Source organism: Notamacropus eugenii, chromosome 6 (genome assembly GCF_028372415.1).
Source record: "Notamacropus eugenii isolate mMacEug1 chromosome 6, mMacEug1.pri_v2, whole genome shotgun sequence".
In the NCBI taxonomy this organism is placed as follows: Eukaryota; Metazoa; Chordata; class Mammalia; order Diprotodontia; family Macropodidae; genus Notamacropus; species Notamacropus eugenii.
The window spans coordinates 284750136-284776601 of NC_092877.1; positions in this window are offsets into that span (position 1 = coordinate 284750136).

Genomic DNA, 26466 nt, shown 5'->3' on the forward strand with positions numbered 1-26466 from the left:
TTGGCTTCTACATTTTTCTGTCCTAATTCCCCAAGCCTGTGCTGATAGTTCAGTGATATGATAAACTGATTTGTAGCTAAGTCCTAATATATTTTAATGAGTTAACGTGTTAGCCTTCCTAGATAACATATTTGCACTTTAATAAGGCCTTCTGGAGACATAATTATTTAAGCCAAATTGATACATCTAAAAAGGGGGAATTCGGAATACTATGCCAAGCCAAGAAGAAAGATCTGACTTACGTCTATTCATTTATATTTTGAATACTCAATTCACCTCTCTGTCTACCCAACAGTTATATATGATGGTTCAAGAATTGTACAGAAGATTTTCTTCCTTCCTTTCTTTCTTTGTTTCTTTCTTTCTTTGTTTCTTTTTCTTTCTTTCTTTGTTTCTTTTTCTTTCTTTGTTTCTTTTTCTTTCTTTGTTTCTTTCTCTCTTTCTTTCTTTCTTTCTTTCTTTCTTTCTTTCTTTCTTTCTTTCTTTTCTTTCTTCCTTCCTTCCTTCCTTCCTTCCTTCCTTCCTTCCTTCCTTTCTTTCTTTCTTTTTCTTTTTCTATCCATCCATCCATCTATCTATCCATCCATCCATCCATCCATCCATCCATCCATCCATCCATCCATCCATCCATCCATCCATCCATCCATCTATCTATCTATCTATCTATCTATCTATCTATCTATCTATCTATCTATCTATCTATCTGCCTATCTATCTACCTACAGGCTGGTATCCTTGACTTAAGTTTCTCTGATTACTCCAGTTCATTCTCTAATTAGCTTCTAAAGGGATTTTGCAGGTCCAACCATGTAACCACCTCTCCTTCCCCTACTCAGTAAACTTAAGTGGCTCCATATCATCTCCATGAATAACTATAAAGCCTACTGTTTGGTGTTAAGGGACCTTCATAAGCTATCCCCTCTCCCTCAAGAAATTCCAGTCTGCCTTTCCCTCTCCTTCCACTCCCCAAGTACTCTATGGACCAGTGACACTAGTCTCCTTGTAATTTGTTGAACAAGACATTCGGTCTCCTGACCTCTGGGAATTTTCACTGTCTGTCTCCTATGCCTAAAAACCTCTCCCTCCTCATCTTTGCCTCCTGGCTTCCTTAGCTTCTTCAAGTCCTGGCTAAAATCCCACAAAACAAAGCCTTTCTTAATCTCCCTTAATTCCAGTACCCATCACTCCATTGATTATTTGTGATTTGTCTTGCATATATTTTGTATAGAGTTATTTATATATTGTCTCCCCCACTCAACTCTGAAGTCCTTGGGGGCAATAATTATACTTTACCATTCTTTGGGATCCCAGTTCTTAGCTCATTGCCTGGCACATAGTAGGCGCATAGTAAATGTTTATAAACTTATGGATGGACAAGTTTAGAGATGTGGATTTTGTTGATTAATGAATCTACAAGGTCTGAATGATTGTTTTACCAATACAGGCAAGTGAATCATTTTAACACATAATTTTAGAGAAACGTTCGGAACCCTTAGGGGTTTAGTGATTTGTCCATTGTCATAAAGTTGGTATATATCAGAAGCCGGCCTTAAGTCCTAAAGTACTAGCCTGAAACTAAGAAGAAAATACAGTCTTTCATTAAGTTCTAAAATATGAAATTCAAAAATGCAGAACAGTGCAGGCATGGTGAGCCAAGAGTCTAGAGCACATCTGACTTACAATGAGTTAGCAGCATGATATATCATCTCAGAAGTTAATACAATCTTCAGATGAATTGAGAAGCACAACTTCAAAGAATAAAAGAGCAGTGATCCCTCTGCACTCTCTCCTAAGCAAATATTTCTGTAGTGTTGTGTTTCTTTCTGGATGTTGAAATCAAGACTACTAATAACCTGAGGAGCATACAGAGCAAACCCACAAGCTTAGTGAAGCCCTTGAATGCATATCCTATGAGATTCTGTTGGAGAAACCGGAGACATTTAGCTTGGAAGAGACTCAGAGGAACATGATAGCTCCCTTCTAGTATTTGAAGAACCATTATGTACAAGAGGGATTAAATTTGGTTTGTTTGGCCCAAGAGAGAACAACTAGGAGAAAGGCATGGATGTTGAAAAGAGGCAAATTAATGTTTGGTGTTGGGAAAAACTTCCCAACAATTACCACTGTCTAAAAGTGCAATGAGATGCTTAGATGACCACTTGCAAAGTACATTATAGTGGATGATTCTTTTGGGTTTGAGCTGAAAGAGGAAACTTCTTGGGTCTCATCTAAATTTGAAAATCTGCAATCCTGGAAATGTAGGTTTGAAGGCTAGCCATCTAACCATACAATTCAGTCTCTGTTGTCTAGTAGATGATATTTTTATCCTAATCTTTCACCGGGCACATTACCTCTGAAAAAGCTTCAGCACACCGATTCTCCTAAGCATTGGGCTTTGCACTTTAAAATTGGAGCAGCTAGCAGATGGGACCCCATGTGTCTGAAACCCATTTTCTGAACTTGTGAATGCTTTTTTTTGTTCCTAAAGGATCGCTATAATTATATATGCTATTTTGGTTACTTTTATGGGAGAAAAATCTCCAAGTTATGTCAAAAAGCTAGTTCTAATTTTATTTAGTTATTCATTAAAGTGACATCCATGGAAATACCTGACTATACAGTGTTTATGAAAGGATCTCAATATCCATAATTGAACTTTTCATGAGGAACTTAAGTGATGAGTCAAATGAACTTTAAGGACATCAAGGAAATGACAATGTATAGAATTTTTGTTGCATATCAAGCTAATGGTGTTAGGGAAACCTGATAATGGTAGTCTCTGAACTACACAGATGGGTGAATTGAAATGCAATGTAAACATAAGATGAAAATATTGAAGATGCTTGGTATATGATTCTGTTTATGTTATAATTAAGTAAAATGTTAAATAGTTTTCTAGGTTGAAATGTGGGTAGTTTTTGTATTCAAAGTGTTTTCAGTTTATTTCTATTATAATTGAAAATTTGAAGCCAGATTCTCTTTTTTTTTTCAAAAGAAATGCAAATTTACCTCTGAGAAGTTTTTAGATGTTAAATGTGCACAAATCACTCATTTATTTATTGATGAAACATTAATTCCACACGTGTACCTGAATTTAAATACCATGGAAAATATAGTGGGACTGGGGTCATTGTTTCCTATGTTATAGAGACATTAAATTTCAGGAAGAAGTATATGCAAAGTGGGAGAGAAATAAACTTTATAACATACAAGGAATGGAAAAGTTGTCAGTCTTTTATAAAAGGGGAAAGAGATGTTCTATATTCTTTCTACTTCTTGTCACTAAGTGAAACTCTAGCCTCCTCAAAATATAGGTTTATCACATTGAGTTCATCTGTCATGCCTATTTTGAACTTGCGAAAATGAATTTTATGTGTATTTTTCCTATTTTAACCTACCTTAGCATAATTATCTACTATTATTAGTAATAATAATTATTTGTCATTTTTTATATTTTATCAGTAAAGTGAAAATATTAAGGTAAGTTATTACTAGTACTACCACTACTACTACTTTTATTATCATCTGGGGTTTACAAGGTGAGTAACATATACTATCTCATTTGTTCCTCAAAATAGTTCAATTAGGGAGCTACTGAAGTGCCATAACCCCTATTTTAACAGAATAGATTTTGGAGTTCAAAGATCCTGCACCTTTCTCACAGACTAAGCTAAGAAATACGGGAGTTCAGACAATTGTCTGAATCTGAGACCAGTACTACTGTTTGATACTATGTATAGACAGGATATTTCTGTGTAGTGAAGAATTAATAAAATGCAGCACTCTTCTCTGTAAGACTCTTAAATTCATATGTAAACAAATGGAGAGCAGGCACAATGAATCAAGGTCACACAGCTATTAAGTGTTAAAGCCAGACCAGGAATTCAGTCTAGAATTCTGACTCTAAGACCAGTGCTGTTTCTGTTCCAAAGGGTCATAAGACTAACCCACAAATATATTCAGCTGTTTTTCTTAATCTATGATTATATTACCCTGATGATCTAATTCCTTTGCAGTTTTCTATAAAGAAATCATTCATGGTGTGTTTTATACATACATGTTACATTATATTTTACAATCTAACACAATTTTAGACACACATGTTTTGGCTTGATTTGTGATTTCATTATATAAAAACTGTGAGGAAACTTCCCCTAGGATTATCAGCTGTCTGGTGTCTTAAAGAGTTGGCTGAAGATCTGCAGAGGTCAAGTGTGAGAGGGTTAGAGATGGAAGTTGAACTCAGGCCTTTCTGCCTTTGAGTCTAATTCACTGTTTTACTACCTTTAAAAGCTCACCACCTTATAGAGAAGAGATCAGGTGTATGAAATGACTGCTTTGTCTTAAACTCCTTTGTTAATTTCTCATTTTTGTCTGAGTCTTATGAACTCTGAATCAGATCGTGACTTCTAGAAGGAGTTCATTTACAAGTACTGGAGGATGTTACAGACTATATAGCTCTCACAATCTCCCTCACACAAGGAAAGAATTTCGAAACAAATAAGTAAAAAATGCCTATTCCTCTACTTTCCACTCCTAAACGTGAGTTAGCCAAGACTCTCGCCTAAAGAAAATTCCTCTATGCATAGCTTAGAGCACAAAATAAAAGTTAGTATTGAGCATCTTCCACATGAATTAGGAATTAGAACAATATTCTGCATACTTATATTCAGACACTCCAACTACACATATAACTGAATTCAAATCACAACTCAGATACTGACTATGTAATCATAGACAAAACCACTTAATTTCTCTATCCCTTCATTTCTCCCTTTGTAAAATGTGGATTAGGACATTATCACCCAAATTTCCTTCCCATTATTAATATATGATCCTATAACTTTCTTTTCTTTCTGTTTGCAAAATTATCTGTAGTTTAGAGGCAACTACATCTAGAACTACAAACTGGCAGCTGAACTCACAAGACTCTAGAGTACAGCCCAAACCAGATTAAAATGTATCTGGAAAATGTTTAATAAAAATTCAATAAAACATAAATAATGCCAATTTGATGTTATCTAAGTCAGTATGTGGCCTGAAGGAATCTGCTTCCAATTGAGTTTGACATCACTAACACAATAATAATAAGTAGCATTTTTGTAGTGCTTTATGTTTTTCAAAGTACTCTTCATATGTTACCTCATTTGATCATTGTAATAGCCCTGTGAGATAGATGCTGTTATTACTCCAACTTTTTTATATGGAAAAACTGTGGTAAAGAAAAGTTAAGTGACTTTCTTACAATTACATGACTAAGTAAGTATAAGAAGCAAGATTTGAACACAGTCCTCCTGACTCCAACTCTAGAACTGTATTCACTGTACAGAGCTTCCCTCAGGAAGATCTGAGGTCAATTTTTTCCTGAGACACTTAATAGTTGTAGGACTGTGGGCATATCATTTGATCTCCATCTAGTCTTTGTTTCTTCATTTGTAAAATTAGGAAAACAATAGCATCTATTTTCAGGTTTTATCATGAGGATTAAATAAGATAACATGTAAAGCACTTTGCAAAATTTTATATTTTACTGGTCATCATTATGTTACTGATCATCATTATAATTTAAGATATATTTGTCATATGTTACTGATCATCATTATAATTTAAGATATATTTGTCTACACCAGTACCAATAATCAAGAGTGAACTGTAATTTTCCCTTATGTAAAATAGGTGGATTAATTTTGATCTGACCAGAGGCATCTTCTATATTGATCACATCATAATCCTTATTAATTGTAGATAATCATATATCATTCTTATCACTGATATCAATCAATATGAGTATACTGTTGACATGCATGGTATTATTCATCACCACAATGTCTTGTGGAGTGTCAAACAATTTATTAAATAATATTTTATTTTCCCGCAATTACATGTTAAAACAGTTTTTAAATTTTTTTTTAAGTTTTGAGTTCCAAATTCTATCCCCTATTCCTTTTCTTCCCTCCACCCCCGCTCCCTGGGGTAATAAATGATCTGATATATGTTATACGCATACAAACATGCAAAACATTTCTACATTAATCATTTTGTACAAGAAGCCTTATAAAGAAAAAAAAAAGAGTGAAAGAGACAGAGAAAACAGATTCTGCAGTCTCGTTTTCAGATAATACCAATTCTTTCTCCAGAGGCAGATAGCATGCTTCATGATAAGTCCTTTGGGATTGCGTTGGATCACTGCATTGCTGAGAATAGCTAAGTCATTCACAGTTCATCATTGAATATTGATGTTACTGGGTACAGTGTTCTTCTGGTTCTTCTCACTTCACTATGGATCAGTTCACGACCAAGTCTTTTTCTGAAGCTCTTTCTTTCGGTCCCTTCTTCAGCATGATTGTTATTGGTCAGTCACGTCCAACTCTTTGTGATCCTGTGAACAATAACATGCCAATACTGTCCATGGGGTTTTATTGTCAGAGATGTTGGAGTGGTTTGCCTTTTACTTCTCCACAGGATTAAGGGAAAAAGAGGTTAAGTGACTTGTATAGAGTCATATACCTCACAAGTGTCTGAGGCTGAATTTGAACTCAGGTCTTCCTGAGTTCAGGCCTTGCACTCTGTCTGCTGAGCCACCTAACTGTCTGTGAATCATTTCAGCATGATACAGTTGTTCAAATGAATATAAACTGCTGTATCAATATTTTCAGTTGGACCTGATTCCTTTCCTAGTCATTTTAAAAGGAGTCTAGTGAGATAAGAAATAACCTCTTAAAACATGTGTACAGAAGCAGAATTTTTTAAAGCAAACTTGTTCCATTTCAATAGAACATTAATTTCAGAATAATATGTGAAACAAACTTTCCTTTCTTAACATTTCTAGAAATGTTCACCAACTAGATTAAAATGGAGAAGATTTTTTAAAAAAGTGAAACAGTATGGTGTAGTGGCAAGAACGCTGGGTCCAGAGTCAGGAGGTCCTAAGTTTGGAGCAAATTTCTGCCACCTATTGGTCATATGACAGTGGTTAAATAATTTAACAGCTCAATGGCTAAGTGGAATAATCATCGCAAAATTCCGTTGATAGGGGAAGTCCTTATAACAACAAAATAACTAGTATAGACTTTTCCCTCTACAGTTCTGCACTTTCCACTCCCAAGAGGGATAAAAAAATCTCTAAAACAAGGGCAGAACAGATATACAAAATGAACTAACTGGGTAGACTTGCAAGTTATTTGTACGATGATCATTTAGAAGGCAGCATTGAAAATATCCTCCAAAGGAATTATTGAGGAAGATACCTCAACTCAGAAAATAAAGTTGGTATTTGTAAGAATGTCTCACTTTCAAAACCCAAACGAAAAAATAATCAAACAATATTGTTGTTCAGGGGCCAGATGGTGGAGACCTGGTGGAGTGAAAATGAGCATTGGACTATGCTTGATCATTTCTCGTAGGATTGAGTTGGCCCTAAAGTCAAAAGTCCGAATTTGGAATTCTGGTTGCTCTGATTCTGCTGCCTGTTTGTCCTTAGGCAAATCACCTCAGCTCTCTGGGTAGCAGTTTCTCCAGTTAAATACTGGAGGCACTAACATGCTAAATGATATTTCTAAGGTCACTTTTAGCTGTTGAGACTATGACCTCCATTTTAGGTGGAAACTTCCTGCCATTTCTTGGGTGAATCCATTTTAAAAGATGCTAGAAAACTGTAGAAATAAGACAGAAAAATTATACTCTAATCATTTATTTTATTAGTTTGATGAGATCCTAATATTTATCCATGGGGAAAAATGCTTTAAACCACACTGTGAGGATATGTATCTAGGAGGAAAGCATCTCCCATTCTGATAAAGGGGGCATATTTAGTGGGTAAGGGAACACTAGATGTTGTCACAGAGTAACCACCCAGGGTAGCTACTTCTGCTTACTTTGATTGACCACAAAGTGGCAGGAAATGACTGGGGATTTTAAGCAGGGCATATACAGTGGTGAAATAGGCACTGGACTTGGAGAGGGAAACCCTGGGTTTCAATGTGCCGTTTACTCGCAATGTGACCCTAAGTCACTTAACCTCTTTAAACCTCTGTAAAATGGAGAGAATAATACTTACTGCCAGGAAATGAGAAAAACACTTTATAAATCTTAATTCATCATTTAAACATGAACTAGTATTATTAATAATAATTTCTGCTCTTTTCAAGTTAAGAATTACCACAATAGCAAATGCTATGTGTATCCTCTGATGGAGTACAGTGTGTGACTTGCATGTCAAAAGAAGGGGGAAAAACTAGTCCATTACAGTAGACAGTTTAGGGCAGAACAAGCTGCTCTGGTACTTAGGACTGGTGTAGTTTATTATTTTTATTGAATAAACATAATTTTCTGAGTGTAATTTGTATGGAAAGTGATATAGTATACATTATGCTCTTATCACAAATAGAATATCAAAGCTACATTAAAATTATATTTTTAAAAACAACACAAATAGATTTGAAAGCAAATGGATGCGATATTTGTTTCTGCTTTAATGGCCACGTGGCCAAGCTGAATTTAAGCTGTGTTTAAACAGTTTACAAATGATTAACCCCCAAATTAGCTAGTCTGCATTGTGTATTTCTTCAATGGAGACTCATGACCACTGGTATATATCTTTTTTAATAATACAGTATGCATCATATTTGATCTTAGGGATTCAATATTTGAAACAAAACTAGAAGAAAGGATTATTACCTATACGAAATCAAATGAATGACTTGGAAGAGAAAACACAAGCATAGAGAATCTCTGTCATTATATATTCTTGTTTGAACTCTTATAAAAATGACTTCTCTTTGAAAGTTTTGTAATGCATAACAAACTCATGATAATAGACAAACAAATTATATGATATTATAATATCTCTCCTGGGCTATTTTCCCTTTCTTTGTTTAGGACTATATTGACTGCTCCTTTACTGTGCTAATATCAATTTTCTCCTTGTAACATGAAAGGAAGCTATGAAAAACCATGAGATATTATAGCATTATTCAGTTGTAATGTGTATTGCCATTTAAATCTGTCATTCCATGCACCTGAGTCATGTACACAATCATTGGTAAATAAGGAGAGGAAAAATCAGAGGCTGTTCTTTCGTAACATGTCCTAAATCATTGTCTCTCTCTCCTTGTTAGAGACTCATTCTTCAGTGCCTCCCTCTACTGTTATATTTGTCTAGAAAGTGACCATGCAGAGCCCAGATAGGTTGATGAGAGCATGGCATAGTTGGCCTCATCTGTCTCTCTTGTGACCTACCTGCCAAGACTGAACTTGACAAAGGCTAGTGTCATTAATAACATAGCTAAGGTTCTCACCTAGTCTTCTTACCATTGAGAAGTTTACAGGGGCAGACATAACTGGGAACAGACAGGTCATTTGTCCTATTAGCACAGCATTTGCTTTTATGCAAAAAGATGTGATTTCTACATTATGTCGTTTTATACAGAAACATCTGGATTTTTAAAGGCACTACATGAGCTGCAGGTAACCTGGAAAAGAAAATTTGCCACAGAATACAATCAATTATTTGAACAATATGAATGTAACAATTAGACTAGGGACTGTGCTTATTTTAAGAGATTTTTATAAAACCTCTATCTCCTAAAAAAATTGAAATTGTGTCTCTAACAGCAATTACCTCAGGATTATAACATTTAAGACACATAGTGAAGACTCAGGACAAACAGGACAGTCTGCTACGAACAAAATACACTGTTATGTCTGAATCTTGGTAACTTGTATTGAGAAGTTATCATGTTAATAACTAAAGACAACAGCATTATCATAGACAAATATTCGAAGAAGTTGTGATTCCTGCCTGGAGTAATGTCTGTAGACTCCCTCTGCCAAAACACAGACTACAAGTCATCTGCAATTTAGTAGGTCAATCCTGGGGAATTGCCTACGGTATATAGAAATTATGTGATTTACCCAAGGTCAGATAGCTAGTGTCACAAGTGCAATTTATATTCAGATCTTCGGGATTCCAAACCTAGTATAGCATAATATAGTAGATACGAGTACTAGATTAGACCATGGAGATCCAGGTTTGAATCTTGGCCAAAACCCTTACTGGCGCTACGCCCTGGGTAAGTCCTTAACTATTGTCAGCTTGTTCCCTCATCTGTAAAACTGATAAGAAGGCAACATTTTCAAAGCTTTGTTGTGGGGATCAAATGAGGTATGATACGAAATGCACTTCTGTAAACCTTAATTGATATAGATAAACGTCAGTTGCAACACTACATGTCTTTTGACTTATTAAGCTAAAACCTTTTTTCTTGTCAACAATAGGATTTGATCATTTGATTGATATGTATACATTTCTTACCATAGAACAATCAGAATGACATAAAAGTTCATAGAGAAAAATCATTCTTTATTTTATAGAAATACCTGCATATTTGAAATTTAAATGACAATAGCAGTTCAGATAACCCTAGAGGGAAGGGAGGCTCCATTCTTTTGTTTCAGTAAAGATACTTCCAAATCCAAGAATCCTCCTCTACTGAGATAGAGTAGTTCAAGGTGTCTTCAGTGCGCTAATCTCCAGTGACAGGCAGTAGGAGGTTTAAACAAGCAACTTTGCAATCATTTCCAATGGCTCCAACTATGGGTAACATGCTTTATAATGCATTCTGCTGTAATTATAAGGAAAATGCTTAACCCTCTCTGTGCTCACAATTTATCCACTTCAATGGATACCCATATTCATTTTCCTTTTGAGTAATTTCCATATAATTATGTTTATACTTTTTTACATCATTATTTGTAATTAAATGCCTACTTGTAAGTGCATTATTGCACTGAATATACACTCAATAAAATATAGGGAGCTCTGTACCTGATTAATCTTTCAGTGATAAATATGGTTCCATTGAATGACAGAAATGAAAAAAGAAAAAAAGAAAGAAAAAGTGGAATTTTTTAAGTCTCTTTTTGTAAATGTTGAATCCCATTATTATAATAAATAATAGAATGTTTATTTTTATGCCACACTAGAAGTATACCCAAAGCTTCTCTTTAATTCTTTTATCTTCATTTTTCTTTTTCTTTTTGGCTAGAAACATTTAGTAGCTACCAGATTTAAGTCATGTCTTGGTAGAGAGAAAGTTAATGAGTGACAATTTTCCTATGATGCCATTGAAAAGGAGAAATTTTTCAGGGAAATACATTAGTAAATTTATTGCAGTTTCCATGATCTATCAAATAAAATGTCATGTTTTTCTACAGAAAATTAAGTTATATTAGCTAAGCTTCCCCATCTGTTTTGGGAAAATGCATTCCCTGCTCACCAAGAGAAGTGAAGGGAATTTTTTTTGTATCCTCCATCACCATTTATTTTTTCAAACTTCTTCTACCCAGGTAAAGACTCATCTGGTCACATTGAGAATGATGGTTAACTTGATATTTTCAGTTTTAACAACTTATATCATCTGTGAGTAGACTAATGCACCAATGAATGGCAGCAGTATGAACCTACGTCTGAGTAGTTATAGGCATGTTCTCATATTATTTGTAGCAGTTCATTCTTATGTCATTCTCAAAGAATGTTGTGATGTCAGAAATTTAAAGGTGATTGGATTCCCTATTTGGATCTTCTGGACAACCATTTCCACCTTACCTTTACAGAGGTACTCATTCTAATTCCTCCAACTCAGACAACTGCCACCCAAAGATACTTGAACACTCAGCACACTACTAAAATGTTTACTTTCAATTCACATTGTATACAAATGGGATATTCAGTTTGACCACCAAAATGCCTTTTCCAGTCACCTTTCTGATGGTAATATTAGTCCTCCCCTCCCCACACCCCAGCATATGTTGGCTTCAATGGCTTAGTTAACTAGATTGCACTGGTGTTTCATCAAGTGTGTTCTCTACCTTCTTATTTGTTTTTTTTTGCAAAATTGGATTGAAGGATCATATTTACTTCTTTATAGGATATATATTTTTCAATCCTCTGCCACATATGCTGACAGGTAAATTAAAATTATTTTCATGGAAGTCTCTTTACAAATGTTTATCATAATCTCTGCAATATTAGATGATCAAGAATCTGATGAATTTTTTTCTTGTGGCCTTTGGACAACAAACAAAACCAACTCTTTGTCTTTCTGAGTTGATCTTGTGAATAATTATTTTGCTGCAACTTTATTTTTTTTCAGCTTTCATTTCTAGAGAGAAAGTCATATTCATTCAGTTCCTCCAGCAGTATCACCTCTTGTTGGTCACTGGACAAGGAACTCATATTTGGAGTGGGACCAGCTTTGTTAAAGTTTATAGATGATCTAGAACTGAGATTCATTTAAGTTTTTCTTCTACTCTTTCCCCAGAGTCCCTGTAGAAGTGCAAAGGAGTGCACAGGATGGAAGGCCATCTTGTAGTTTTCTGTTTCATGAACTGCCATATCAAAGAAGTGACCTCCAAGTGGCCAGTCTAATGGTGATAAAACTCTCCCTAATAAACTATGCTCAAGACTGACATAATCTGTTGCTGAGAATATACTGAAAGCTTCTCAAGAAGGGTAGAAGTTGCTGGTGTTCTGCTATTATAACTTTTATGTATCCACTTCCATCCTATGAAGTATCAGAAGATGTTGCATAATTTCAAAACACATAGAGGTGCTTTCAAAAATATAAAATTATATCATTATTAGCAGTAGTGGTAAGAGTATCATTACAGCCCAGAGAGTATAGCATAGCATTGGGCAAATACACAACTTAACAACATTCATGAATGAGGACATGACACATTTACAAAGGCAACTGATAAGGGAGCTAAACTGGCACAGGCTCATCACTAGTCAGATGAGCACTAAGAGATGACTTTTTGGTCATGGCAAAATACAAGTACAAAATAACCTCCAGACTCATGGAGTTCCCTCTTCTTCTGTGGTGATGGTGGTAGAGTAGTGGCAACTGTAGTTTAGGGTGAAAGGAATCACAGAGACTTAAGCAGTTGCTATTAGTTTAACTATTATAATTCTTTTCATGTATTCCATGTAGTGGCTGGCCAGTGAAAGACATTCTAATGGAAAAAAAATGAATTGTTGCAATCTTGACTTTCTAAATAAAAAGAAACCAGACAAGAAAGGAAGTTACAAACGACAAGAAAATAAAAAGGCTACTAAGTGGTACAGTAGATAAGAGTTCTGTATCTGAATTCAGGAATAACTAAGTTCAATCTAACCTCAGCCATTTATTAACTCCATAAATCTGGACAAGTTATTTAGCTTTCGTCTGCCTCAGATTCCTCAACAATAAAATGAAGATAATAATAGGACCTATCTCTCAGGGTGTTTGTGAGAATCAAATGGAATGATATTTGTAAAGTACTTAGCACATTTTCTGGGGTTCTTGGTAAATGCCTGTTCCCTTCTAAGACTGATCTATCTATCTATCTATCTATCTATCTATCTATCTATCTATCTATCTATCTATCTATCTCTCTATCTATCTGTCTGTCTGTCTATCTTTCTATTATCTATCTTTCTTTCTCTATCTCTCTTTCTTTCTTCCTTCCTTCCTTCCTTCCTTCCTTCCTTCCTTCCTTCCTTCCTTCCTTCCTTTCTTTCTTTCTTTCTTTCTTTCTTTCTTTCTTTCTTTCTTTCTTTCTTTCTTTCTTTCTCTCTCTCTCTCTCTCTCTCTCTCTCTCTCTTTCTTCCTTCCTTCCTTCCTTCCTTCCTTCCTTCCTTCCTTCCTTCCTTCCTTCCTTCCTTTCTTTCTTTTTCTTTCTTTCTTTCTTTCTTTCTTTCTTTCTTTCTTTCTTTCTTTCTTTCTTTCTTTCTTCCTTCCTTCCTTCCTTCCTTCCTTCCTTCCTTCCTTCCTTCCTTCCTTCCTTCCTTCCTTCCTTTCTTTCTTTCTTTCTTTCTTTCTTTCTTTCTTTCTTTCTTTCTTTCTTTCTTTCTTTCTTTCTATGCTGATCCAACTTCCACACAAAAAGTTCCATAAGAAAAGGGAGAAAAAGAATAAAAGAAAAAAGAGAAAATATAAGGTCAATTACTATCAGAATATGTAGAAATTTACTTCTATATGTTGTGAACACTTTAAAAAAAGAGGATATTCTGGCAAAATGAAAGCAGAATGGAGGATTAAAAAAAAGACTGTATGGCAAGCAATTTAAACCACTCCAGACTATTCTCTATAAGCAAATTATTAACAATCAAAAATGATGAATAGTATAAAAGATATCATCCAGAGAGACTATAATTTTCTATGAAAGATTAATATATTCAAATAAATTGCTTCAAGTAATGTAAGGCAACCTATAAAAGATCATACCCAGGAAACCCTTGATCTCATTGTCAATTTGGGATGTATGGAACCTAATATAAACATTGCTATAGAATACAAACCATTTACAAAGTCTTATAAAGGAAGAGAGTAGAAAATTATGAGTATTAATTTTTCAAAAAAACCAATAATAAGTAATGGAAGGATAAAAATAGTTTACAGGAAGTTTGACAACAGACCCAAATAAACTAAATTATTTAGATATTTAGGAATGAAATTGGAAGGAAGGTCAGGTATTACAAAATTAAAATTCAGAGTATCTTTGAATACTTCCATTATACACTACTTTCACCATTAAATATCTTGGAGTCATTGCATTGGAACTCTATTATCACTCTTACATATTTTTTGTAAGAAGTAGAAATATTGCTGAAAAAAAACATATAGAAAGAAAAACTATATTGGACTAAGTATACTCAGAAGAGGTTTATAGTGACTATGACAGTATTTTGAGGGTACTAAGGGATCTATTTCCAAGTACTCTCCTCTGGACAAGATGTTTCTTGCAGGGTAAATTCATTACCTCTAATTTTATTACCATGCTTCTAACTCAAGTCTAACACCAACTTCCTCAACCTACTTCCCCCTCTAATTGGAGGGCTGGGAGATGTGGATTATTAAACTCTTCCCAATGTCTTCCTTTATAGAAAGTAAAAAGTGGACTTTGGGGGATAACTGCTTATCATCTTCTGCTCTGCCTGGTTTCAATTCAATGGAACATAATGCCCCTATGCTGATTTCCCCTTTCCCCCACTTTCCTGCTTCTTTTTGTGTGTTCTCTCCCTCTCCTATGAAATTGTAAAATCTTTTAGGGGAAGAATTGTCTTTTTATTAATTATATTCCTAGCACTTAGCATAGTTCCTGGCACATTGGATTGGATTTTGAGAATTTGGACTGTGAAATAGATAGGAACATGTGGAAAGTGGACAACTTGTTCCATACTTTAGACAGTAGCACAGAATATGTTTTTCTTCACTGAGGCTTAATGATGGAATATCACTTAGGAAGTCTAGTTAGCAAGAAGCTTCCTTAACTTCAAATTGAAGCTTAAGAAGGATGAAAAAATTATTCAGGGAAGACCTTGAAGTCATATACCATCATGGAGAAAGTAATATATTCTATTTGGAAAAGAGGAGAGGAGTAGCTCACAAATAACAATTATTGTCTAGTAACATGAGATTCTCACAACAGTCTTATGAGATAGAAACAGCAGTCACTGTTATTCTTATTTTGGGGATGAAGTAGCTGAGCCTCAAAGAGGCTACGTGGTGACTTTTTATGTCACCATACAAAAGAAATATGGAGTAAAATCTAAATCATGGTTTCAATTGACTCAATTTTAGAAATATTGAGATTTAGGTATTAGCAGAAACTACAAGTGAAATTCTCTAGAAGAACAAAGGATAAGAACTAGGCCTATGACTTCATAGGTATTAAAAAATATCAGTAGAGGTAACTATTATCTACCAATCCACGTTGGCACCTTTTCTGAAACTTACAGTCTTAGGGAGTTACCTAGAACAATGATAGTTTAAGTGACTTACCCCAGGTCAAAAAACCAAACAAACCAAAAAACAGAGTATGTCAGAAGTGGGACCTTAGGTTATACTGGCTCTAAGGACAGCTTTCTATCTACTATACCACACTGCTTCTCAGAAATATTGGAATGAAGAGTTTGGGGTAAAGATAAAGATGTAGGAGTCATCTTGAACAAAATTTTAATTGTATTAAAAGAGATGGATGTGATAATAAAAAGGGGAGCAAAGATTGAGAAAAGGAGTCTTAAGATACAACTTGAGAATATCTACTAGTTAAATGTGATTACCTTTAGCCTTGTTTCCTTATGCCTTTATGATCTAAGTTTTACTTCTGCCACTCTACTGAAACACCTCTTTATAGTGTAACTAATAGCTTACTTATTGTCAAATATAAGTTTGATAGTGGTTTACATGAAGAAAGTTTCAAAAGTTTCAGCTGAACAGAAGTTTGGAATAAGCCAAAAGTATGTCATGTCTATTGAAAGAGTAGATATGATCAATGTCAAAAAAAAAAGAAAGAAAGAAAATCACTTCACATTTTGAACTAATTAAATCATAGCTGGAGTATTGTGTTCAGTTCCTGGCATCATATTTCAAGAATGACACTGGTGAGGTGCAGATTATCCAGAAGTATCTTGGCAAAATGGAATATTGTCTGTTCACCTTATGATGATACCTTAGTGCTTAGTGCAATGTGTCATTGATGTTGCTACTTCATCCTTTTATCTACCTCAGTAGAATGCAGCCTATTCATTTCCTTCTATAGGATTGTATGATTCTTGCCATTTTTCCCCATAGACATGGGTATATCTTTTAATCTATCTATCTATCTATCTATCTATCTATCTATCTATCTATCTATCTATCTATCTATCTGTCTGTCTGTCTGTCTGTCTGTCTGTCTGTCTGTCTGTCTGTCTGTCTGTCCGTCTGTCTGTCTGTCTGTCTGTCTGTCTGTTTATCCATCTATCCATCCATCTATCTACCTTTCTATCTATCTATCTATCTATCTGTCTATCTATCTATCTATCTATCTATCTATCTATCTATCTATCTATCTATCTATCTATCTATCTATCTATCTACCTACCAATCGAGGGATCAATCGATCTGTCTATCGATCTATCTGTCTGTCTGTCTATCTAAGGTTTGGCCATCTAATAAACTTTGTTATTTCTTCAAGACCAGAACATTTGCTTTTCTGATTATATGTTTTAGATGATATCTTCTGTTGACTTTTTTTATGTCACTCAAATTCAACATATGTCTTCCCATTACCCCTTAGGGTCACCTGTAATTTTAATTTTTTCAGAGATTGTTGCATTCTATTAACCATTGCTATATTAGTATCACTGAAAGAAGATTGGTCTTAAAAATATGGATTAAATCATTCAACATTAAACAATTAATAAGATCCTAAAAGGCATACTAATGGAGGGAGGAGGGGAATAAGAGAAATGAAACAAATATATTCTACTCATAGTCCAGTAAAAAGATAAGACATATAAAGTGATGAATAAAACTTCAAGTTGGAAATATGATCAATAGTTCAAAGTATAAAATTTCATACAGTTAAAGAAAAAGAAAACTACTTATATCTGAGGGAATTTGAGGTTGAATGGATAAGACATTAAAATGAGATGGTAGAAATATAGCTAAGTAATCAATGGAACACTGTGATAAAGGGTGTGGAGAGAGGAAATCTAGGTTGTATTTCAGGGGCAAAAAAACAGGTTATATGAGAAATAGTTGAGATAATTGAAGAAATTTAATTTGAAGAAGGAAAGATTTAGGGAGGCATGATAGAAGTGTTCATCAGTGTTCACATATAAGTAGGAATAACTTGTAAACAGTGAAGGACAATATTTGTATTGTTCCAGAAGGCAGAACTTAAAATTAATGGATAGAAAATTCTATCTGTCTAAGTTGAAAGGAAGCAAATTTTAGATCAATATAAAGAACAACTTTCTTAAAATTGTCGCTTTCTTACCATATAAAAGGGCTGCTTTTTGAAGTAATGAATACTGGAATACCACCAGGGTCACTTCAAACTCCTTAATCATAATAATTGATGATATTGATCTATTATATCAAAGAGTTGCTACTGGTTTATTCAGATTATGAAGTGAGGCAATGAAGATGTCATATTTATTACATAAACCACATTATAGTTGTTACTTTTAATGATTTTATAGAATGTAGGGACTTTGAGAATAAGATATTTTTCCTTTCCCTTTCTTCATTTCTTTCCTTCCTTTCTTCATACCTTCTTGCCTTCCTTCAGTACCTGGCATATAATACACATTTAATAAATGCCTGTTCTTTGATTAGTTTCAGTGAATTTTATTGTTGTTTCCATCTTTTTATTCAATATTTGTGGAATGTCCAATGAGTTTAATGCAGAGTTGGATATTAGATTTGTTTTGGGAGGAAGATGGCAAGATTAATGAAATAAATACTCTGGCAAACATTTCTAAATAATATTGTTTCATGTTATCTGAACCAAAATATATTCTTTCTTCTCTTCACTACAAGTCCATAGAGAACTAGAGCAGGAGTTAAAGTTGAAGCAGAGTTTGAACTTGACCTAATGGAGTCTACTGGCAGCTAACCACAAAGCTACCTTCTTCTTTCCCCAAAGGAAATGTCCTTCACTGTCAGAGCATCTATTAGATTAAAGAAAAAGTTTTCTTTCCTTTCTCTTTTTTTTAACATTTATGGGGCAGAAGTGAGGCCCCTTTTTGAAATCTGATATCCAAGGCAATATGGAACTGTTAACTTTATCTTCAAAAATCTTTTTGCTGTGCTTGGGATGTTCATGGGGAAACTGATTGGGAAGCTATCTCTGCAGCATAAGAGGTAAATTGTATCATTGTAATCTATTGCATCCTGAAGAAGAAGAAGAAGAAGAAGAAGAAGAAGAAGAAGAAGAAGAAGAAAAGGATCTTACACAATTGTGATCAATTACACAAGTTCAATATTTTACATATGATAGTTCCACACAAAGAGGTGATATTTACTTTTTAACATAGATTCTGGGAAGAAGAAGAGTTACAAAATAATTTATTAGTGAGAACAAGGGAAATATTTTGCCTGTTCAAGAAGAAAAACCAATTACTGCTTTCAATTTTCATTCTAGCAAAGTGCTATTTACAAATGAGAATGTCATTTTGCTTTGGATAAAACTGTCTAAAAATACAGAAGCAGACCCCCACTTAGGGTAGTATCTGTTAGCCTTGTGTTATACGCACATGAAAGTAATGCAATTGTATTTGTGCAGCCTCTTCTATAATTTCAGTTGCTCACTCTATTAAGACACTTTCTAAGTAGTCTTAAAGAAATTTTAGTACTAAAGCAAATTTTCCCAAAATTGTATTTATTGCTCAGTTATTTATTCATTGCCCTGCTCTTTCTTTCCTCATTTTAAACCACACGCATACACACAGAATTTTTATACACATTAATATATTCCCATATACTCAAATATTAAATATGCAGTGCAATGCCTATTCTAGGAACTAGGAGGAGAATGGAAGTGCATGTTAAGCAACAACAAGAATTTTGGAAGACCTTACTTTGTTCTTAGACTTCAGAATGGAGAGAAATATAGTAGAATATAGACAATTGGATATACTGGGATAGCAAAAAGAGCTTAAACAAATGCTTTGTTGGGCACCAAAAAGCTCTGTAGATTAGAGGGAGGATGAAGTACAGTTTAGCTGATAGAGAATGGAAATGTGTTTCATGTAGAAGAAGGGAAGTCAAAAGATCCGGAAGACTACTTTATGGAAGGATGGGAATAAAGTTCCCCTGTAATGCCTCTGTGTATTTATATTTATATCTTTACCTGTCTGTTCCTTGCTGGTAGGAATTATTTCATTTTTTTGTGCTTGCATCTACAGTGCTTAACACAGTGTCTGGCAAAATAAGTAGGCACTTTATTAACACTTGTTTGATTGATTGTGGAGAGGAAGTAACCAGGGCTCTCTGAAGACCTTGCAAAACTCAAATTCTTTGAATATGGGCCATATGGTAAACTGTATGATTGTTGTCTGAGTACCACCCTTGCTAAATTTGGAATGGCTCATTACCAGACTGGTAAAAGAGCAGGCAACTTTTCCATCACAGAAATTTTCAAAGACTTTTAGAGAGGTTATCGTCTCCATTGCTAGATATGGAAGTACTTCCATTAATGAAATCGTAGCTCCTTGAAGTATTGAGGTAATTTGCAGTGATAGGAAATTAAGACAGAAAAGAAACCAAACAAAACAACAACAAAATCCCTGCCAAATATGAAAGCTTTTGATTTTAGTTAAAAAAGGAATCTACAAAAGGAAGATGATTCTGGCAGAAGAGTGGTTAATCAAATGGAACGGAGATTTCAGCATTCTAGTTAGTAAATAAACAAGATGGAGAGTTATGTTTGAAGTGGTGATAAGAAGGATGGGATACACTTTCAAGACGTTGTAAGAGTAGTGGTATTTAATGGTAGCTAAGATTTATTTGCCTTTCTTCTTCATCTTTTACCCTTAGCAATACTGCTGTGGAATGCTAAATAATAAATGTTCCTATAGTGATAACTACCACGATATGGAATAATCTTTCAAGGGTAAATGTAAACTCCAGAAGTTGGATTATATAAAGCAGGCCAGATCAACCATAAAAAAGAATATGGTAGGAAGCTGAAACCAGAACTTCCCCCTCTGGCAATATCTGTAGTGCTGATAACTTTTGAATCATTTTTTTCTTGTAGAAAATGTGAGATGATGAAATGATCAGAGATTGACACATAGGAATGCATCCCTTGGTTCATACCGTTTACAGAGTATTATATTTTATGACCTCTTAAGAGTATGAGGAAGGAAATAATACACTTTCATAAGTATATAATATTTTCTGCCCTAGAGATTTTGAAAATGGGGTTTATTTAAGTGAATTTATTAACCTTCCCAACACTCTTGTGAGAGAAGTATTGGGTGAATATCACTGTGCTTGATTTTTTGAGCTAAAGAATAGAGGTCTACTTGACATAAATCTGCAAAGTGATGGCTGTGAGTTTATGCAAGTAGGGCAATAGGATTCCATAAGATATCAGTGGGCAGTATGTGTGTGTGTGTGTGTGTGTTCGTGCATATGTGTGTGTGCATGCATGCAGGTTTATAGTATTAAGTAAATTCAAATGGATTTTTGTACCATGTTAAGCTCAAATGGGAGAATAGGGTTGATTTTCTCAACTTGAAAAAACATAGAAAATGAGGTAGAGTAAGAATTTGAGGATTTTTCCCTAAGTGCACTCTAAAAATCTATATTATAACATGATATTTCATGAACCTCACATCTATTTTGAGGCTCAAAACAATGCTAACACACTGGTCAGTCTGCCTGGATAATAAAAATTTGCTCTTAGCTCCAATCTAAATCCAACTGGATAGTCAATAAACTCTTTGATAAATGGACTCCAAGTGTCATTGAAGTTTTTTAATTAGTCTAGAACCTAATCAGAATATCACTGTCTTTTGGTTTAGTAGGAAGTAAGAAAAAGAAAAAGACATCTTCTCAATAACTTTCCACAGAAGGACAAAGCAAGAGGGAGATTACTAATTGAACTGCAGCTTCAGGAAATTGTTACTTGACGTGAGAGCAGACCACTAAATGATTGAACATGGGGGATCAGAACTTGGCACTTATAGGAGCTATCCTGTGAAAAATTAAGTGCAAATTTCAAGGTTTATAGAATTTTTATAGGACTGGATGCCTAAGTGATTAGGAAGCATCTTCATATGATTCAGAGTGGATGACTTGTGACTACTGATAATACCGTTATATAGTGGGATGGGGGTACTGGGAATTGAACTGAGAAATGTGTGCTTTTTATTTTTTTTAAGAGGCAGATGGCCAATGAGAAGACAAATGACCAGACTTTAAGAGATTCTAGAAAGGGGTGATTCGTCTTAGCATGCCACCATAAAAACATATTCTAGAAAACAGTACGGATTTTGCTCTTCAAATAATCTTCAGATAGCTAATAAAAATTTATTTTTCATTATTTGTAGAGTCATTTGTGTTTATGATGCTACAGTTGCCATGTCTTATAAAACATAATTGAAATACATACATGTGATTTATGCGTAACAATTAATATATTTTATTCATGTGAAGGAAGAGAAACCGTGTTCTATATATGCTACATTGAAATGTTTACTGCATAGTCGGTAATAAACTGTAGCATAGGAGGCCCTTAGACTGTTTAATTCCATGTACCTAATCTAAGTCATGGTAGTTCTAGAAAGAAATATAATAAGTGAACTTTATTTTTTCCCCTCACTAAACAGAAATTTTAATAGAAGTATCTGATGTCAAATTTGATTGGAATCTCTCTGTCTCTGTCTCTCTCTCTTTCTCTCTCTCTCTCTCACTGTCTCTCTGTCTGTCTCTCTCATCTTTCTCCATGCACCTTAGATGTTAAAAAACATAATGGGCTTCATGATAGAAAGTTGTTTTTATGGTAAAGATTGGGTCATGTTACCAGAAATTCATGTCAGGTAATAGAAAGTAAAATATATATTCAAACTTTTGTAAGTCGTTACTGTGTTTTAAGGGAAAAAATGGAAGAGTAAGTAAGTGGAAGAAAGCTTCATGTAAGAAGACATTCTTGTTTAGAATCTAGTTCCAAGTTTGCAGGCTTTAAAAATGTCTTGGGTCATCTCCTAGGATTCATAATAACTATGTAAACCCTCATTGTACACCAAGGAATATAAATTTTAAACAATTCCAATTGACCTGGGGAATGAACATTTTTGATATTCCTTTGTCAAAGAAAAGTTTCCTTTCACCACTAAAGAAAATAATGTGCATGAATTAATAGTTTTGAGATCAATTTCAGAATGTGATCATAAAAAATAATAAACAAAACCACAAAAAAGACAATGGAAAAATATTCCATTTACTTGTCCTTCATTTGCACTGAGGAAAGAAATATTTTTATATTCTTTCCCAGACAATGAAATTGCAGACACTAAGCTAAGAAGAACTATTACCCTTAATACATGCCTGACATTTCTTCTTACTAGAAAAACATGCCACAGAACTGAAACACTTTTTGAGCCAGACTGGACTTCATTGTTAACTGGGTTCATAGGAAGGGAAAATTGTTCAAGTGGTGCTGGAGGGAACAGTTTTATTCCCCTCATAAAGCTATGATGGAAAATTTTTAGAAGGACAGAGGAAGTCATTATGTTACAGAATTATTATCTAATTTTCCATTTTTTCTTAAAGATCTGGGTAGATATAGTTAAATACAAATCAAATCAACATTAGTAAATGAGAACTGTTTTACTGATTAGTATGCTGTCAATTATTTTTTAATATTAAGTGCTGATGTATATGGGTAGGTAGGTAAGTAGGCAAGTCAACATTTACAAAATGCTTATTAAGTTCTAGTCATGTGCTAAACTCCAGCAATGCAAAAACAAATAGAAAAGATAGTTCCTGCCTGCAAAGAGCTCACATCCCAATTGAGTAGACACCACATAAAAAGTGCTGAAAAGCAGGCAGAGTCAATGTGGTGGTGACACTGGTAGTGGTGGAATAGTGGCAAATTCCAAAGAGCCAGAAGTAAAGCCATGAGAGGAGAGAAGGATGCATGGATAACTTGGGCCTTTTCTCAAGTTGGAAGTTCTTGGAAGGATTCGCCAGTGGGAGGAGAGGAGCTCAGTTTTGGAGGTATCTTCCATGGTTAGAAGGCAACAGAGACATGGTGGCATTTGGAAACAGTAATGGGAAAGGAGTGAAAATAGATGTAATGGCAATTTAAATAAAATAATCTTCCTCATTCATTAATAGGCTGATGTGACCTGCTTAAATCATCTGGCAGCCCAAGTCACATGTTGTGGGATAAGCTTGCTGAAAGGGTTGAATGAAGGGTGGAGCAGTACTATGAGGAAGTTAGTGAGAGCTGCTGGGGCAAAGAAGAGAGAACACAGGTCAGCAGGGACAGCAAGGCTCATGACTGTTTGTTTCGGGAAGGTAGGAGGTGTGGTGGGAGGGAGGAAGGGAAAGGCTTGGGAATGCTTTTGTCTCCAGCAATGCTGATGTGTATTGACTTCTTGGCTACTATGACAGATTTGGCTTTCCGGTGTTGGGATTTGGCTTTCTGGTGTCTGAATAAATATTTTCTTGTGCATTCCATATGGAGAGTCTTTTATACTTTGTGATTCAGAACTAAGCCAGCATATTCATCGTAGTCATCCTCAGGGCTGTGAATATTGCCTGGGTGATACAATATGAGAAAAACAAACAACTAACAGAAACTTCATTGCTAGATGTCAGTTTTAGCAACAATTGTATTGTCTGAGGACTCATAATTTTCCCTTTATGTAAGAGAAGGATACCATAAATGTTCCAGAAGTGTTCCATGTTTAACTTAGAATTCAGGACTACTACTAAAATTTCTGTGCTCTGACTGGATTTTAATACAGGTTTAAATAACACAAAAAGAAAATTCAGTTTCCCTCTTCCTCAGTGTCAGTGGATATTAGTGGAGGAAGTAGAACTCTGTGATAATGCTGGTCTCAGGGGATAAGGGCAGCACCTGGATTAGAGTTGTGTCTGTCATAATGAGAAAGATGTTTTACATGTTACTGTGTACCCAGGGGATGTACTGCAATCCCAATATAATCAAATTCTTGCTTTAGAAATTCTCCATAATGGGATTTTTAGTGTAGCTATCAATGTCTCTTGTACGCTAACATGGATGTATATTTAAGACTTTTTAAATGTTATTTATTTTTAGAGATGTATTTATGAAACAGAAGTAATACATCTCACCTTTTGCTTTTGGCTCCCACATGCAAACAAAGACAAACTCAAAAAGAATAGCTTAGCAACTTCCAGAAAAGCATCATATTAAAAATTCTGGAAAATTTGAATGGCAAACTATTCAAATTATGTAATGTTTCACTAATTTTGATGTTGGATCGCAACATGCCAAGAGTATGTATTCCCAGAGGTTATGTCCAAAGGACACAGGAGACCTCTATAAGTCCTACTGAAGGCATCAAATGCCTTAACATTAAGGCACTCAAGGATTAGCCCAGCTAACTTTGAGGATGTTTCTTACCAGGTTAGCTTATAAGGCAAGAGGTTTATAAAGCCATAGCAAGTTGTGAAACCTATATGAAGGACCTGAGGGGCTCTAATTTATCCTGACGGGGGAATGTCTAATTTTGATCACTGACTCTTTAAAACATTGGAGCAAGAAAGATAGATAAAAATTCACTTTAAAAATAGTTTAGTCTTTTTCTCTAAATTTATTACCATTTTCCAAATATATCTTTTGATTTTTTTGTGTGAATTATTTTTAACTTGGGAGAAAATATCCTTATTCTTATTGTTGTTAATCTTTCTGTATCACACAGGGTTGTTTACTGGAATAATTAATTCCCTAATTGAATTTTTAACAGGACTGAAGTGAGGGAAAAGATTATTAGATAAATATTATAAAATATAAAGACACTTTAATTTTCCCCATTGTTACTGTTGCCTCTGAACTTATTGTTTTTAATATAATTTCCTATCTGGTATCAGTTGGAGTTATAGGATGGGCCAATTAAAAGAGTCATCCTTAATGCAGTATGGCTTAAATTTAGTCTCTTAATGGTTTGTTCTCTTTAATAGCTTCTAAGTATGGGGAATTCTTACCAATTCCTAGAGTATATGTTTTAAAGATTTCTGTAAATAGGGTAATATAAGGACATTTTTCCTGTTTTGCTAATAAACTCTCTTTCTACCTTCTTTTAGGCTTTTGACCATTTATTACACCCTCATCCACTTCTGTTTAAGGTGCCACGATTAAAGAAACGTGTTCACATTAAAAGACTGACTACAAAAGGCTAAATGAAAATATATCCTGGAAGTGCAGCAATGAAATATCTCTATGCTATAAGGGAAGACAATACAGCATTTGTCAATATTTGAAACTATGAACTGTGAATCCACAAAGATTGAGGGCCCATTAAAATATCAATCCTGTACTTTTGTGCTTACTAAAATTCTTAAAAACTAACTAGCTCTGTTTATCCTTTAATTCATTCCTTGATAGCTAATTAGCTGCTCTGGTAATTTAATTCATGCTCTCATTCCCCAAAAGGATCATTTAGTGCAACGTACTTCATAGGAGCAAGAAGGTTGCACAGTGAATAGAGCACCTGACCTGAACTCAGAAAGACTCATCTTCCTGAGTTCAAATCTTGCCTCAGACACTTTGACCCTGGGCAAGCCACTTAACCTTGTTTACCTCAGTTCTCATCTATAAAGTGAGATGGAAAAAGAAATGCAAACTACGCTAGCATCTTCGCCAAGAGAACTCCAAATGGAGTGATGGAGTTGGATACAACTGAACAACAACTTCATAGAAGACTTTATGTCAAGAAGACAAGATTATACCTTGCAAATATTTGGATCACATTAAGTGGACCTACAGTTGACTGTAAGAATTAATATGGCTCCTCAAATAGCCAATAAAACACCTAAAGATAGTATGGTCATTTGTTCTTAGGTTTAAATTGTCTTGTAGGCAGGTCAACCTGGTTAGACGCAACATAGCCTTCTGAATAACTTTCTTCTCCTATTTTGCCATCTCTTTTTGCCA